At 45.5% G+C, this 17,879-nt stretch overlaps 1 protein-coding gene across 1 annotated transcript in view; it reads left to right on the forward strand.

The window, feature by feature from the left end:
- The window catches only part of LOC111956419 (uncharacterized), an 83,888-nt gene that overhangs the window by 61,543 nt on the left and 4,466 nt on the right, over nucleotides 1–17,879 (forward strand). The gene's annotated exons all lie outside the window — the stretch shown is intronic.

The following is a 17,879-nucleotide window of genomic DNA, read 5'->3' on the forward strand; positions in this document are numbered from 1 at the left end:
AAAGAGTGATTCTGTCAGCGTTGGCTGACGCACAGCCCACTTTCATTTCTATGCTTCCTGGCTGATATGTTTTGGTCACTTTGAATGCTGGCGGTGCTCCTCCACTCTTACGTGGTAGCAATGAGACGGAGTTCACAAGCACACCAGTGGCTCATCCGGTAGTGCACGTTCACTCCGGATTTGGCACATCAAGTGTCGCTGCGCTGTGTGTCAAAAAGTGTTGTCTGCTGTGGTTCTCTGCAGCCTGTAGTCGTCCAGATGCATGTGCACGGGCTACCAGGAGACAGGCCAGAATCAGCTAGGGAGCCGTTGGGGAGGCCGCTAGGAGGGCCAACAACCCAGCCAGCAGGACCCTACCTCCGCCTTTGTGCAAGGAGGGCACTGCCAGCGCCCTCAAAATGACCTCCCGCAGGCCACAAGATGTGCATTGTGTCTGCTCAAACGGTCAGAAACAGATCCATGAGGGTGGTATGAGGCCCGACGTCTCACAGGTGGGGTGTGCTTACAGCCCAACACCGTGCATGACGTTTGGCATTTGCCAGAGAACATTCCAAGATTGGCATTCGCCACTGGCGCCCTGTGCTCTTCACAGATGAATAGCAGGTTCACACTGAAGGCAAATGCGCACATTGTGACAGACTGGTGACGAAGTCTGGAGACGCCGTGGCAGATACGTTCTGCTGCTGCCACATCCTTCCAGCCATGACCGCGTTGGCGTGCGTCCAGTCATGGCTTGGTGGGGTGGCATTTTCTTTGTGGGGCCGCAAAGCCCTCCATGTTGCTCGCCAGGAGGTACCTGACCTGCCATTAGGTACCGAGATGAAGATCCTCAGACCCTTGTGGAACCATAGCTGACACATGCACATTTGTGGCCTGCTGGAGGTCATTTTGCAGGCTCTGGCAGTGCACCTCCTTGCACAAAGGCGGAGGTAGCGGTCCCTGCTGCGGGTTGTTGCCCCTCCTACGGCCTCCTCCACTCTCCTGATGTACTGGCCTGTCTCCTGGTAGCGCCTCCATGCTCTGGACACTACGCTGACAGACACAGCAAACCTTTTTGCCACAGCTCGCATTGGATTTGCTATCCTGGATGAACTGCACTACCTGAGCCACTTGTGTGGGTTGTAGACTCCGTCTCATGCTACCACTAGAGTGGAGAGCACCGCCAGCATTCAAAAGTGACCAAAACATCAGCCAGGAAGCTAGGATATTGTCAATCAGTGTTGCTTCCTAAGTGGACAGTTTGATTTCACAGAAGTGTGATTGACTTGGAGTTACATTGTGTTGTTTAAGTGTTCCCTTTATTTTTTGGAGCAGTGTATATAAAAAAAGATAACTTTTTTTATGTTTCATTATTTATTTATTTTCTGAAATTCAGTTGGATGGTCCTCCCCTTCCTTCTCTGAGGAGCCTCTACTGCTCAATATATACTCTATTACCACTGGAAACAATCTGCCCAGCAAATCCAATCAGGATTAAACTACCTGACCCAGCATTCATCCACTACCTAATCAGCACCAAGCAGTTGATCCTCCTCTTCCTCTCCACTTATCCATCCTTCTCCTCCTTATCATTTCATTTTCTCTTCTTCCTGCAAGTGCAGCACATTCTGTACATTCCTTACTGTAGCTAAAGATGGTATATTTTGTACAATACAAACCGGGATTGAGGCCTCACTTCGGTCAATCTCAGAAAAAGGGAAAACCATGCTCGGAGAGTATTTATGCTGTGTAGGAAGTGTTAACGGTGTTAAAACCAACACCTCCTGCAAGCTGTTCCTCCTTGGACACGTTGTCAGTGCATAATGACGCAAAACTACACCTGTCCTTGACATACAGCGTAAACATTATCAGCGAACCTGTGATTTGTTTTTTTTCTATTAAAAGCAATTAAATCGGGGTCAAAGTCTGAAAAAACAGTGCCGTGTTACAATTGCCCAATACAGTGACAGGTTTTAGTTGGAGAGCCTGGCATATTGTAAAAAACAGTATTTCCTGTGTGTGTGTCTCTGTCGTCTAAAGGCCCTCTGTAGTGGACATTATCTGGTTAGGACTTCTATTATTATTCTGTTCATTCTCTTTCATCACTGCTCCCTGGTAGCCTGGCAACAGAGGGTTTGTTTTGAGGACAGGTTAGCCCTTCCTAGTGCTTTTGTTCCTGTGCAGTGATTCACAATGGTGAATGGATGGAAGTCATCATGTCTTTACCCTCTGACTGGCTGGGGCCACACAGCGGATGTGAATGGGTGACAGAGAAAGACACACTGCAGGGTTAACCGACTGGGTTAACACACTGATCAACTCTGCAGGGAGAAAGAGATGGAAGACGAGAGAGAGATTGATAGAGAGAAGGAGAGGTGGAGATGGGAGAGAAGGAGAGGGGGAGGAATAGGGAGCGAGAGAGAGGTGTTGAGAGAATAGGGGGAGAGAGAGAAGAAGTAAATGGAGACGAGAAAGCAGGTTGAATCCTGGAATGAGCAAGAAAGATGAGGAGAGAGGTGAAAGAATCGGGAGAGATTAAATAAGGGAGGGGGACAAGAAGAGAAAGAGGGAGATGGAGGAAGGGAAAGGAGAGTGCAAGAGATTGATGAGAGAGAGTGAGAAACAAATTCTCACTTCACTCTGGACTGGAAGATTAAGGAAGATTAGAGAGATAGAGGGAGGGAGAGATGGACTGATAACTTCTACCACATGCCAGCCAGAGAGATATCTTTGAATGCCTAATACCCTGAGAGGGATAGAGAGACAGAGGGGGGGGGGGAGAAAAAGGGAGAATGGAGTTAGGGAGGGAGAGAATGGCAGATACAGAATGTGTGTCTGTGAAAGAGACAGAATTGGAGTGATAAAGGGACGGATGGATCAGAAGAAAGAAAGAAAAGCTGTCTCAGAGGAGTCCCTGTCTCAGAGGAGTCTTAATGGTAGTGGTCCGTGAGAGTAATGTCCCTGTCTCAGAGGAGTCTTAATGGTAGTGGTCCGTTGATGAGGTAGTAATGTCCCTGTCTCAGAGGAGTCTTAATGGTAGTGGTCGTGAGAGTAATGTCCCTGTCTCAGAGGAGTCTTAATGGTAGTGGTCCGTGAGAGTAATGTCCCTGTCTCAGAGGAGTCTTAATGGTAGTGGTCCGTGAGAGTAATGTCCCTGTCTCAGAGGAGTCTTAATGGTAGTGGTCCGTGAGAGTAATGTCCCTGTCTCAGAGGAGTCTTAATGGTAGTGGTCCGTGAGGAGTAATGTCCCTGTCTCAGAGGAGTCTTAATGGTAGTGGTCCGTGAGGATAATGTCCCTGTCTCAGAGGAGTCTTAATGGTAGTGCGTCAGTTGAGAGTAATGTCCCTGTCTCAGAGGAGTCTTAATGGTAGTGGTCCGTGAGAGTAATGTCCTTATATTAGTAGCCATTTATATGAGTGTGCAGTAATCCTGGCTTGTCTGCTGGGTGGAGATAATAACAGAGCTACAGTACCCAGGTCCTCTATAGCTTCAGACCTCCCCACACTCTCAGTCTAATACTATCCTCCAGTCCAGAGAATGCACACACACACACTTGTCCAGTCAGATAGTGGACATTTCAATACCTACCTACGCCAAGAACCGACTGACCCTTCTCTTCTCTTCTCTTGTCCTCTCCTCATCTCCTCTTCACCATGCCCAAACACAGACACACTTTTAGAGCTGGGACGATKATTTCAAATTTATCGACACCGACCGTAACGGTCAGTAATCGCTGGTATTTTGCTGATATTGTTCATTACAATAAGTAGCCTACACTAGAGAAATGTGAAGTTTGAAATGAAATAAGTTGCTAATATGAGTGATTGTTAATGGGACAATTCATTGCTACAACCATCAAACTGGTAGTAGTGGTTAAAGGATCATTTAAAAAAATACTTATACACATTAATATTATAAATGTATCATTCTATTTATTGTTATGGCATTCATTCAGATATGGATTTTTATCCACATCGTCCAGCTCTACACCCATTCATGTGCTCCCTCTTATTGTCTCTTATTGTCTCCAGCTCCAGGTCAATCCCCAAGCTTAGACCTGGGCCCAATATTAGGGAAAGGGTTATACTGCACACAACTTTGTATCAAAGGGGAGCCTCAGAGAGGCCACTGCAGCAGACTCAATCCGTCATGGAGGATTACAACGTAAGCTTCTAAACGGCGATAGATGCGGTTTTATGGAAAAACACTGGGCTTTCTAGAAGAGCGGCTCTGTACATTAGCAGAAAGGGGATTCTCCGGCTCTGCAGTATCCTTATTGCCAAGACCGTCATGATCGCTCTCCTATAAGTGCTGACCGTGGGCTACCGTTGGTCTTTGACCTTCCCACCCTACCCTCAGCCCCCTTGTCAATTGTCCCCTGGCCCCTGCCCTCGCAGTGTGTGGTTGGAGGATTTCAACTGTGCTGAGCAAGTTACCTCGGGGTAGAGGCGGGATTGGTGGTGGTGTGTGTGTGTATGTACAGTATGTGTGTGTGTTTGGACATCTTGAGAGGAGTTACAGCTGCTTGCTGGAAGCGAGCCAGATAACCCACACAGCATCACCCAGCATGACAACACTCCCTGAAATACAACACCCAACAAACTGTGATGTCAGAAATCTCCACATAGCACAACACTGAGAAAACGCAACTTGGAAATCTACTCTGACATTCAGCCCCACAACTCTGAACTAAAAACACAATATAAAATCTAATTCAATAACTAAAGCAAAACTCAATCTAAGCCACAGAGGAAAGTGAAGTAGAACACACTGAACAAAGGTCATTCATCATTGTCACATGACATTTTAAATGTTAGCTAGAGCGTCTGCTAAATGACTATCTCTCCTTGGTTGCCTATCTGTTGGCACACAGTGCACATACACACACACTCCTCCATATTACATACAGTAGAGAGGCCCCACAAAGCTACCTGGCTGGCAGACAGCACAAAGCTACCTGGCTGGCAGACAGCACAAAGCTACCTGGCTGGCAGACAGCACAAAGCTACCTGGCTNTGGCAGACAGCACAAAGCTACCTGGCTGGCAGACAGCACAAAGCTACCTGGCTGGCAGACAGCACAAAGCTACCTGGCTGGCAGACAGCACAAAGAAGATACTTAACCGCTCCCTCTGCGAAAAAAAAAAGAGAAAATAAACAAACAAACTGACCCAAATAGAAAAAGACAAAAACAAAATGCATTTGAGATTGGGGCAAAGTCATTAAAATTACAAAAATAACTGTCACCAGCAAAATAAAGCAGAAGAGGAGGGGAGATATATGCTAATAAGGCTGGGACTTTGTGACTCCAAAAGGGGATTAAAAAGTGTGGCAGCAGAGAGAAAGAGAGAAAGAGAGAGGCTCCAGGGCCTGAAGCACAACACAAAACTAGCTCAACTCAACATTACCATGCAAATAAAAGAACATAGTGCTACAGTAATATAGTATGACAACACCACAACCCTCCAGGCCTACTATAGCCTACTGACCACCACCAAACTAATTATACATTATACATCAGTTGTTGCTGTCACGACTTCCGCCGAAGTCGGTCCCTCTCCTTGTTCGGGCAGCGTTCGGCGGTCGACGTCACCGGCTTTCTAGTCACCAGCGATCCACTTTTCATTTTCCATTTGTTCTGTCTTTGTCTTACACACCTGGCTTCACTCAACCAAATACTTGTTTATTATTGAACCCTTTGTTCCCCTTTGTTCCCCATTGTTTATGGTAATTCGGTCCGTCTTTGTGYGCTCGGTATGTTACTTTGTAAATTTGGTCTTTTTGAGTAAAATACGTTGATTACTCATATCTGCTGTCCTGCGCCTGACTCTCTACACCAGCTACACACAGGACCCTTACAGTTACGCTTTTAAAACAAGTACCAAAGTAGGCCCTGCATAGACCTCAAAGCTTACTACATGATATACAATTCATATCATGCTCTAGTCTAGATTGATGTAATATCACACACGACAAGTACAGAGTGATATCAAACACTACCACTGAGCACAAGGCTCATTTGACCCCATGTCAGAGTAGCAACACATTAGTATGTTACAAATCACCACTGTTTAACAATCAAAAAGACGTAGCTGAGGGAGTTATTGAAGAAACTTTCTATTGAACAGCGGTGGAAGACTATCGATCTGGATCAGGCGTCAGAAAACATTTCACTGTGCTGCCTGTGGAGATAAGCGTTTAGGGGTTTTAATGAAAGTGAGTTCTACCAAAAATTGATTTGAGCGTTCGGAGCGATTAAAGAGAAGCAATAATATTGTCTCCTTCACGGCTGTAGCCTTGTCGTCGTCTCCTTGTTTAGTGTCGTCTCCTGTCTGTATGTACGGGAGATATTCTCATTCCAACCTTGGGCATTTAAGTGTTTATTCATCTTGGAAATGTTKCCCCTCAAACAACGTGGCCCGCAGGCTCCCCGGTAACTCCCTTGAAAGGTAAACAGGCGAGGAGGAAGCAGAGGGCATCAGTCTGTCAGGGTCTTGTCTATTTCTTAATAAAACTAAAATACATTGTAAGGGCCTCCCTTTTCTATGAGGAAGGACAACCGTTAATGTACATGTGTTTCAAAGTCATAACGTGTGTGTGTGTCTGTGTGTGTCTCCCTGTGTGTGTGTGTGTGTGTGTTATAGATGGTACGTAATGGGTTGGAGATGCGTCGAGGGGATTGTTAGACACATTCTCTGGTGCATTAGCAACATGCTGCTCGCACACACACCCACACACGCACACCCACACACGCACACCCACACACGCACAACACTTCGCTGCAGGGAGAGTGTTCATGGATTCCGGGGGACGTTCTCTAAAATGTCAGGCAGCGTCTTGAGAAGATCAGATAGCTTTTTGATGTAGGAAGTCAGCCAGGCAGAAGAGCAAGAAAGGCCGTTTTGATGGGCATAAGGTGGTTTTCTCTAAGTGCCTCTGAGTGACTCAACACTCCTCTGTGTCCATGTGGAGCATTTCTACCCAGGAGACCTTTACACAGACCAGCAGAGCTGTCTGTTACAAAAACACCCTCTGACCTTAGGTTATCATTGTGCCTGTGCTTAGTGAAGCAACTTTTGTTATTGAAAGTCAGGAGTGTGTTAAGATATGATGCCCAGTTGAAATGCTTATCACTCAGTGTTTGTGTATAATGCTTGGTAAAAGCTTGGTGGCATATTCTACTGTGCAAAATACATATTTTCTCTCTGTGTTAGAAACATAGAACTCTAGTCATACAGATTACTAAAGCTTGATAACACCTCCACTTTTGTTATTGAAATGTAGGAGCGTGTTAAGGTATGATATCCAGGTGTAATGCTTGTTAGTTGGCATCTGTATATAGAGGTATATTATGCGCGGTAAAAGCTTGGTAGCACGATCTACCTTGCAAATACCATCTTTTCTGTTAAAAACATAGCTCTCTGATGGTTTCCAGTGAGAAMGAACTTGGGCAGTGCAGGGAGGGAATCAGTCTATGAATGATTTAACACTTGAGTGGATGTGAATGCCGAGAGGGGTCAGGGTTATAGTAGTAGTATATCCCTATACTTACACACTCAGCGCTAAACATGTTCAATTCATAGTAATCAGATTGGTCGTTTTTTTATTGTGCCATTGGGCTGTAGTAGTGAAGGAATGGATGGCGAATGAATGATATTTTCCCTTGAGGAAATGATGATTACATTGTGATGATTGTTAGACACGTTCTCTGGTGCATTAACAACATGCAGCTTGTACTCCCCCCCCCTCCCAACCTACCAAACACCCAGACACACACACCCGCTATTCTTGTACTGTATACCGTCTCCCACAAACAGTTTCACTTGAACCCAGAACACTCTGACTTTTAACCCAGCTATAGACCCCTTGACCTTTAACCCAGCTATTGACCCTCTGACCTTTAAACCCACTATTGACCCCTCTGACCTTTAACCCAGCTACTGTATAGACCCTTCTGACTTTAACCCGCCATAGACCCTCTGACCTTTACCTAGCCATAGACCCCTCTGACCTTTAACCAGCCATAGACCCCTCTGACTTTAACCAGCCATAGACCCCTCTGACCTTTAACCCGCCATAAACCCCTCTGACCTTTAACCCAGCCATAGACCCCTCTGACCTTTAACCCAGCCATAGACCCCTCTGACCTTTAACCCAGCTATAGACCCCTCTGACTTTAACCAGCCATAGACCCCTCTGACCTTTAACCCAGCCATAGACCCCTCTGACCTTTAACCTAGCCATAGACCCTTGACCTTTAACCAGCCATAGACCCCTCTGACCTTTAACCCAGCATAGACCCTCTGACTTTAACCCAGCCATAAACCCCTCTGACCTTTAACCCAGCCATAAGACCCCTCTGACCTTTAACCCAGCCATAGACCCCTCTGACCTTTAACCCAGCCATAGACCCCTCTGACCTTTAACCCAGCTATACGACCCTCTGACCTTTAACCCAGCCATAGACCCTCTGACCTTTACCCAGCCATAGACCCCTCTGACCTTTAACCCAGCCATAGACCCCTCTGACCTTTAACCCAGCCATAGACCCCTCTGACCTTTAACCCAGCCATAGACCGCTCTGACCTTTAACCAAGCTAAGACCGCTCTGACCTTTAACCAGCTATAGACCCTCTGACTTTAACCAGCTATAGCACTGAGGTTTATCCAGTTACAAACCATTTCTGACTGATCTGGGATGCTGTGGATCATTAGGCACCGTTTGTCTTTGTGTTACAATTATCCTTTTTTATTCTAAGCTCTTGGAAGGAGCGGCCCTGAAGTGGACTTATCCTTCTGCACTAAAACAAGGATTACACCCCTCTTCCTGGTTCTTCCTTTGTTTGTTCTCTGTCTTTCTGTGCTGACAGACCCTCCCATCTCAGGGTATGTACCTCTTCAGGCCTGGCAGGGAATGGCAGGTGACTGGTGCCAATGCCCATGCAGCCGTATTGCTCACCGCTTACTTCCGTCTTGTGACAGGTTTCACCTGCAGCCCAGACTTAGTCAGTGTGTGAGTGTATGAATTCTATCTGATTTATCCTAAAGGTCTTCAGTGAGAAGAAGTGAGGAGGAATGACTACTCATCTCCAGGTCTGCTGATACAGTTGAAGTCGGAAGTTTACATACACTTAGGTGGAGTCATTAAAACTTGTTTTTCAACCACTCCACAAATTTCTTGTTACAAAACTATAGTTTTGGCAAGTCGGTTAGGACATTACTTTGTGCATGACACAGGTAATTTTTTCAACAATTGTTTACAGAGAGATTATTTCACTTATCACTTACACTGTGTCACAATTCCAGTGGTCAGAAGTTTACATACACTAAGTTGACTGTGCCTTTAAACAGCTTGGAAAATTCCAGAAAATTATGTCATGGCTTTAGAAGCTTCTGATAGGCTAATTGACATCATTTGAGTCAATTGGAGGTGTACCTGTGGATGTATTTCAAGGCCTACCTTCAACTCAGTGCCTCATTGCTTGACATCATGGAAAATCCAAAGAAATCAGCCAAGACCTCAGATAAAATTGTATACCTCCACAAGTCTGGTTCATCCTTGGAGCAATTTCCAAACACCTGAAGGTACCCGTTCATCTGTACAAACAATAGTACACAAGTATAAACACAGTGGAACCACACAGCCATCATAACGCTCAGGAAGGAGACGTGTTCTGTCTCCTAGAGATGAACGTATTGGTGCGAGATGTGCAAATCAATCTCAGAACTGCAGCAAAGGACCTTGTGAAGATGCTGGAGGAAACAGGTACAAAGTATCTATATCCACAGTAAAACAAGTCCTATATTGACATAACCTGAAAGGCCGCTCAGCAAGGAAGAAGCCACTGCTCCAAATCCGTCATAAAAGCCAGACCACGGTTTGCAACTGCACATGGGGACAAGTTGGTACTTTTTGGAGAATTGTCCTCTGGTCTGATGAAACAAAAATAGAACTGTTTGGCCATAATGACCATTGTTATGTTTGGAGAAAAAGGGGAAGCTTGCAAGCCGAAGAACATCATCCAAACCGTGAATCACGGGGTGGCAGCATCTGTTGTGGGGGTGCTTTGCTGCAGGAGGTACTGGTGCACTTCACAAAGTAGATGCATCTGAGTATGGAAATTATGTGGATATATTTATGCATCATCTCAAAGACATCAGTCAGGAATTAAAGCTTGGTCACAAATGGGTCTTCCAAATGGACAATGACCACAAGCATACTTCCAAAGTTGTGGCAAAATGGTTAAGGACAACCAAGTCAAGGTATTGGAGTGGCCATCAAAGCACTGACCTCAATCCTATAGAAAATTGTGGGTAGAATGAAAAAGCTGTGCGAGCAAGGAGGCTACAAACCTGACTCAGTACAACAGCTCTGTCAGGAGGAATGGGCCAAAATTCACCCAACTTATTGTGGGAAGCTTGTGGAAGGCTACCCAAAACTTTGACCCAAGATCACAATTTAAAGGCAATGCTACCAAATACTAATTGAGTGTATGTAAACTTCTGACCCACTGGGAATGTGATAAAAATAAAAGCTGAAAGAAATCATTCTCTCTACTATTATTCTGACATTTCAAATACTTAAAATAAGTGGTGATCTAACTGACCTAGACAGGGAGAATTTTTACTAGGATTAAATGTCAGGAATTGTGAAAAACTGAGTTTAAATGTATTTGGCTAAGGTGAATGTAAACTTCCGACTTCAACTGTGTCTGCTGAGGTTCAAGACGAGGACTGGGCTTTGTGTTCAATGGCTTTACGCTATTAAAACGTAGTGAGGGTCTCCCAAGACGGACCGGTTCTGTTTGTGGCTGCCTCTTCTCTCTGTTCTTTGTTTCTCCATGCATCATTCTAAGGGTGACTGTTCTTGCACTGCCTTGGCTGTTCTTTCACTGCCTTCCTTAGAAGGGAAAGTTTAATTTTTCTTCTTTTTGACTTCTGTGGGTCCGGAGGCGGTCCCCTGAGCTTTTTACCAGGAATGGTTCAACAGAAAAACATACACATTAGTGTCATGAAGAGGTTGTATTTGTGTTTTTTGTGTGGGGGTGTAGGCGGGGTGTGTCYGGGTGATGTACTGTAACATTGCTTGCGTGCAGTATAACTGTATGCGTGTGTGTGTCTGTGAGTTGAGAGAGTGTGTTTGTATGCATTTTATACAAGGGGTCCAATCCTGAATGCTTATTAATGGTAAAAACCACATTCCAGTTATTACCTGCTAAATCTTTGACGTTGAAATTCCTATTTCAACGTCAAAGATTTAGCAGGTAATAACTGGAATTTACTTTCTAATCCGTCATCACCACTCAGCCAGGCAATTTATAAACTTGATCTCCACTATAAAAAGTAGACATCTCCTCACATTTCTTTTAGACGAACAGCTATAGTCCGCTCGTCTAAAAGAAATGTGAGATAATGTCTCAATACTTTTTATAGTGGACATCTCTCCGACATTTGCAACATTGTTTCAATACCCAAATTTGATCTCCAGCTGTCCCATAGTAATGAACGTGTCCGGAGTCGGGACGAGACAGGCAGGCAGCGATTCTCAGCCAGTCGAAATCATGAATCAGCTGGAATAATTTTTATGGATACATACAAAGAAATGTAAATTGAAAAAAAGGTAAAACGAAACAAAGTACAGCTAGTTTACAGTCTTTCCAGCTTCAGTTTGAAATGATTGTGTAAGCTGTGTTGTTGGCTAGCACTCTAACAACAGTGTCTTGATGAGAGAGCACATTTTCTATGCAAGGTGAAATCGCGCTTCATTAGCTCATTGTTATGGATGTATCTAAGTACACTAGAAAAGATGCTTATACAAATGCAGCTACTTTGTTGTTATGGCTGCACTTTTTGACGTGACTGTAAGTTAGCCGTAGTTGGCTAGCTAGCAAGCAAGGGATAAGAACGCTGCCAGCCAGTATGGCAATAGAACATTTAGAATGAACGACTGGGTCGCGTCCATAGATACAGAACAGACTGAATGACTGGGTCGCGTCTCTAGTAACCAAACCGATGAAACGAACGACCAGCCGGCTTGGGTAGCAACCCTAGATTTGTGTCGTGACTATCTTGAGGAAGGATGAAATAGTATGACTAAATTCATCGAAATAATGTTTTTAATGCTTTGGTAACCCGTTGTTTAAAAGAGATAATGCCCTTGAAGTTGGTGTTTGGAGGATATATTGGCACGGTTTGCCGGCACTCGACATTGTCTCGGGCATAACACCTGTACCAATATATCCTCCAAACACCGGCTTCTCGGGCATTATCACTTAAATGTATTTGTGTTAAAACATTTTGTATACAGTGTCTTGAATAATGAAAGTGAATGGCTGTTTTAGTTTTTTGATTTTGTTTGTGTTTTGGAGGCTGTCTGTCCTGGTGTACTGCTGTGATAATATGTTTGTGTAAGAGAGGAAGGGAGAGACAGACAGTGCGGATGGAGGTGAATCGTAATTTGAAMTTTCAGTCTCGTTAAGCTGGCGACAGCCTTCACTGCACCGCGGCTCCCTGCGATCGATGGTGGAGATCTGCCTCTAATACTAACGAACCAAAAGATCATTTGAGTTTGGTGCCCAAGGAAGGGAAAAATGTATTAAGATATTTATGGCCCCAATTAATCAGTTCAGTGAGAAACTCACCCGGGGGGTGAACACGGCAGGAAGCAGAGGAAAGTTAAGATGAGGGGGTGTTCCACCGTCCACGTACCATATGCACCTTAATCACCTTTACCCCACAGTGAGGAGCCTCCTGGGGACACTATAGCTCATCAGTTTCTGGATGAGGAAGCCTAGAGGAGACAGGGCTGGTTGTCACACAGGTTGGTTGTCACAATGCTTATAAGTAAAAACCTGGACAGTGCTCTGAATTGAGTTGAATGTAGAAATGTGTTTATTAGAGATTAGTTTAGTAGAGATCCATGTTGTTCACACATGCCAACATCACAAAACATTTAGATGAGTGCCAGATGAGTGCCAGATGAGTGCCATTTCTAAGTGCCAGATGAGTAGTTATGAGCATTGTGAGTGATAACCAACCCGTCTCCTCTACCTTATACCGTGTGGGATGTAGAGCACGTCACCAGAGGCAGAATGAGGACAATTATTGACCGGTATATTTCAATAGACACAGCATGTGTAACACATACAACCTGTTATCAACCTGCCATGTTCCCAACCCTACCAATGTATGGTCCTACAGGTTACATCATCCTCTCATTAAAACACAGAGTCACACCCTCTAGACCAGTCTAAGKCACTCTGTTCGACAGCAGAATACAGTCCAGGTACTTACCTGGTTCAGCTGAAGGACTGCACTGACCCTGTTAAATCACTGGGAAAACACAGTCTCTGACACAACATCACAAATTGACACCAGTAATGAACCCCTCATCCAACCACACGTCCATATTCCGACCGGTTTAACGTTACCCTGGGAATTTGTGTTGTGGTACTTTAGTCAGTAAATGTTCCACTTGATATATGAGTACTGTATAGGTTTCATAGTGGTATTGTGTGTCATCAATATGGCTGTTACCTGTCATTTTCAATGTCACTGGGCCGTCAACGGGAAGGGATTGGCCGATTGATTGGAGTTACGGAGAGCATAGAGGGTGAGGGACGCTACGACAGCACCATGATTGACACGGAAGGAGGAAAGGAGATGAAAGACGAGCAGAGGAAGGGACAGCATATTAAAACAAACCTGAGGCAGAGAAAGATAGTGAGACAGCCATGGATAGATAGGCTGAGATGGTGAGACATCCATGGATAGATAGGCTGAGATGGTGAGACATCCAATGGATAGATAGGCTGAATGTGAGACATTCCATGGATACGATAGGCTGAGATGGTTGAGACATCCAGGATAGATAGGCTGAGATTGGTGAGACACAGCCATGATAGATAAGCTGAGATGGTGAGACATCCATGGATAAATGCATGGATGGTCTCACCATCTCAAGGCCTATCTACCGGATGGGAATGTTCCCATCTCAGCCTATTATCCATGTGTCTGCTCACCAATCTCAAGCCTATCTATCATGGATGTCTCACCATCTCAGCCTATCATCCATGGGACATGTCTCACCATCTCAGCCTATCGATCATGCTGTCTCACCGATCTCAGCCTATCTATCCATGGATGTGTCTACAGTTGCAGCTATCAATCCATGGATAGATAGGCTGAGATGTCAAGACATCCATGGATTAGATAGGCTGGAGATGGTGAGACATCCATGGATAGATAGGCTGAGATGTGAGACATCCATGGATAGATAGGCTGAGATGGTGAGACATCCATGGATAGATAGGCTGAGATGGTGAGACATCCATGGATAGATAGGCTGAGATGGCTGAGAGACAGCCATGGATAGATAGGCTGAGATGGTGAGACATCCATGATAGATATGCTGAGATGGTGAGACATCCATGGATAGATAGGCTGAGATGGTGAGACAGCCATGGATTAGATAGGCTGAGATGGTGAGAACAGCCATGGATAAAGGCTGAGAGGTGAGACAGCCATGATAATAGGCTGAGATGGTGAGACAGCCATGGATAGATAGGCTGAGATGGGAGACAGCCATGGATAGATAGGCTGAATGGAGATGGTGAGACAGCCATGGATAGATAGGCTGAGATAGAGAGAGGTGGTGAGACAGCCATGGATAGATAGGCTGAGATAGAGAGAGGTGGGGAGACAGCCATGGATAGATAGGCTGAGATAGAGAGAGGTGGTGAGACAGCCATGGATAGATAGGCTGAGATAGAGAGAGGTGGTGAGACAGCCATGGATAGATAGCTGAGATAGAGAAGGTGGTGAGACAGCCATAGATTTTTTTTTTTTTTGATGTTTATTTCACCTTTATTTAACCAGGTAGGCTAGTTGAGAACAAGTTCTCATTGCAACTGCGACCTGGCCAATAAAGCATAGCAGTGTGAACAGACAACAACACAGAGTTACACATGGAGTAAACAATAAACAAGTCATAAACATGGTAGAAAAAAAGAGAATCTATATACAATGTGTGCAAAAGGCATGAGGAGGTAGCAATAAATCGAATAATTACAATTTAGCAGATTAACACTGGAGTGATAAATCATCAGATGATCATGTGCAAGTAGAGATACTGGGTGCAAAAGAGCAGAAAAGTAAATAAATAAAAGCAGTATGGGGGTGAGGTAGGTAAATTGGGTGGGCTATATACCGATGACTATGTACAGCTGCAGCGATCGGTTAGCTGCTCGGATAGCAGATGTTTAAAGTTGTTGAGGGAGATAAAGTCTCCAACTTCAGAGATTTTGCAATTCGTTCCAGTCGCAGGCAGCAGAGAATTGGAAGGAAAGGCGTCCAATGAGGTTTGGCTTTAGGGATGATCAGTGAGATACACCTGCTGGAGCGCGTGCTACGGGTGGGTGTAGCCATCGTGACCAGTGAACTGAGATAAAGCGGCACTTACCTAGCATAGCCTTGTAGATGACCTGGAGCCAGTGGGTCTGACGACGAACATGTAGCGAGGGCCAGCCGACTAGGCATACAGGTCGCAGTGGTGGTCGTATAAGGTGCTTTAGTAACAAAACGGATGGCACTGTGATAAACTGCATCCAGTTTGCTGATAGAGTATTGGAAGCTATTTTGTAGATGACATCGCCGAAGTCGAGGATCGGTAGGATAGTCAGTTTTACTAGGTAAGTTTGCGGCGTGAGTGAAGGAGGCTTTGTTGCGAAATAGAAAGCCGACTTCGATTTGATTTTGGATTGGAGATGTTTGATATGAGTGTGGAAGGAGAGTTTGCAGTCTAGCCAGACACCTAGGTACTTATAGATGTCCACATATTCTAGGTCGGAACCGTCAGGGTGGTGATGCTAGTCGGGCGTGCGGGTGCAGCAGCGAACGGTTGAAAAGCATGCATTTGTTTTACTAGCGTTTAAGAGCAGTTGGAGGCCACGGAAGGAGTGTTGTATGGCATTGAAGCTCGTTTGGAGGTTAGATAGCACAGTGTCCAAGGAAGGGCCAGAAGTATACGAATGGTGTCGTCTGCGTAGAGGTGGATCAGGGAATCGCCCGCAGCAAGAGCAACACATTGATATATACAGAGAAAAGAGTCGGCCGAGAATTGAACCCTGTGGTACCCCCATAGAGACTGCCAGAGGCCGGACAACATGCCCTCCGATTTGACCACTGAACTCTGTCTGCAAAGTAGTGTGGTGAACCAGGCAAGGCAGTCATTAGAAAACCGAGGCTACTGAGTCTGCCGATAAGAATATGGTGATTGACAGAGTCGAAGCCTTGGCCAGGTCGATGAAGACGGCTGCACAGTACTGTCTTTTATCGATGCGGTTATGATATCGTTTAGTACCTTGAGCTGGCTGAGGTGCACCGTGACCGGCTCGGAAACCGGATTGCACAGCGGAGAAGGTACGGTGGATTCGAGATGGTCAGTGATCTGTTTGTTGACTTGGCTTTCGAAGACCTTAGATAGGCAGGCAGGATGGATATAGGTCGTAACAGTTTGGGTCCAGGGTGTCTCCCCTTTGAAGAGGGGATGACCGCGGCAGCTTTCCAACTTGGGGATCTCAGATGATACGAAGGAGAGGTTGAACAGGCTGGTAATAGGGGGTGCGACAATGGCGGCGGACAGTTTCAGAAATAGGGGGTCCAGATTGTCAAGCCCAGCTGATTTGTATGGGTCCAGGTTTTCCAGCTCTTTCAGAACATCTGCTATCTGGATTTGGGTAAAGGAGAAGCTGGGGAGCTTGGCGAGTAGCAGCGGGGGGGGGGGCGTTGGCCAAGGTTGGAGTCGCCAGGAGGAAGGCATGGCCAGCCATTGAGAAATGCTTGTTGAAGTTTTCGATTATCACGGATTTATCGGTTTGACCATGTTACCTAGCCCAGTGCAGTGGGCAGCTGGGAGGAGGTGCTCTTGTTCTCCATGGACTTTACAGTATCCCAGAACCTTTTGTAGTTAGAGCTACAGATGCAAATTTCTGCTTGAAAAAGCTGCCTTTGCTTTCCTGACTGACTGCGTGTATTGGTTCCTGACTTCCCTGAACAGTTGCATATCGCGGGGGCTCTTCGATGCTATTGCAGTTCGCCACAGGATGTTTTTGTGCTGTCGAGGGCAGTCAGGTCTGGAGTGAACCAAGGGCTATATCTGTTCTTAGTTCTGCATTTTTTGAACGGCGCATGCTTGTCTAATATGGTGAGGAAGTAACTTTTAAAGAATGACCAGGCATCCTCAACTGACGGGATGAGGTCAATATCCTTCCAGGGTACCCGGGCCAGGTCGATTAGAAAGGCCTGCTCGCAGAAGTGTTTTAGGGAGCTTTTGACAGTGATGAGGGGTGGTCGTTTGACCGCGGACCCGTAGCGGATACAGGCAATGAGCAGTGATCGCTGAGATCTTGATTGAAGACAGCAGAGGTGTATTTGGAGGGCAAGTTGGTTCAGGATAATGTCTATTAGGGTGCCCATGTTTACAGATCTAGGGTTGTACCTGGTGGGTTCCTTGATGATTTATGTGAGATTGAGGGCATCTAGCTTAGATTGTAGGACTGCCGGGTGTTAAGCATATCCAGTTTAGGTCACCTAACAGAACAAACTCTGAGCTAGATGGGGAGCGATCAATTCACAGATGTGTCCAGGGCACAGCTGGGAGCTGAGGGGGGGTCGGTAGCAGGCGGCAACAGTGAGAGACTTATTTCTGGAGAGATTAATTTTTAAAATTAGAAGTTCGAACTGTTTGGGCATAGACCTGGAAAGTATGACAGAACTTTGCAGGCTATCTCTGCAGTAGATTGCAACTCCTCCCCCTTTGGCAGTTCTATCTTGACGGAAAGTGTTATAGTTCGGTATGGAAATCTCAGAATTTTTGGTGGCCTTCCTAAGCCAGGATTCAGAC

Source organism: Salvelinus sp. IW2-2015, linkage group LG32 (assembly GCF_002910315.2).
Source record: "Salvelinus sp. IW2-2015 linkage group LG32, ASM291031v2, whole genome shotgun sequence".
NCBI classification, from domain to species: domain Eukaryota; kingdom Metazoa; phylum Chordata; class Actinopteri; order Salmoniformes; family Salmonidae; genus Salvelinus; species Salvelinus sp. IW2-2015.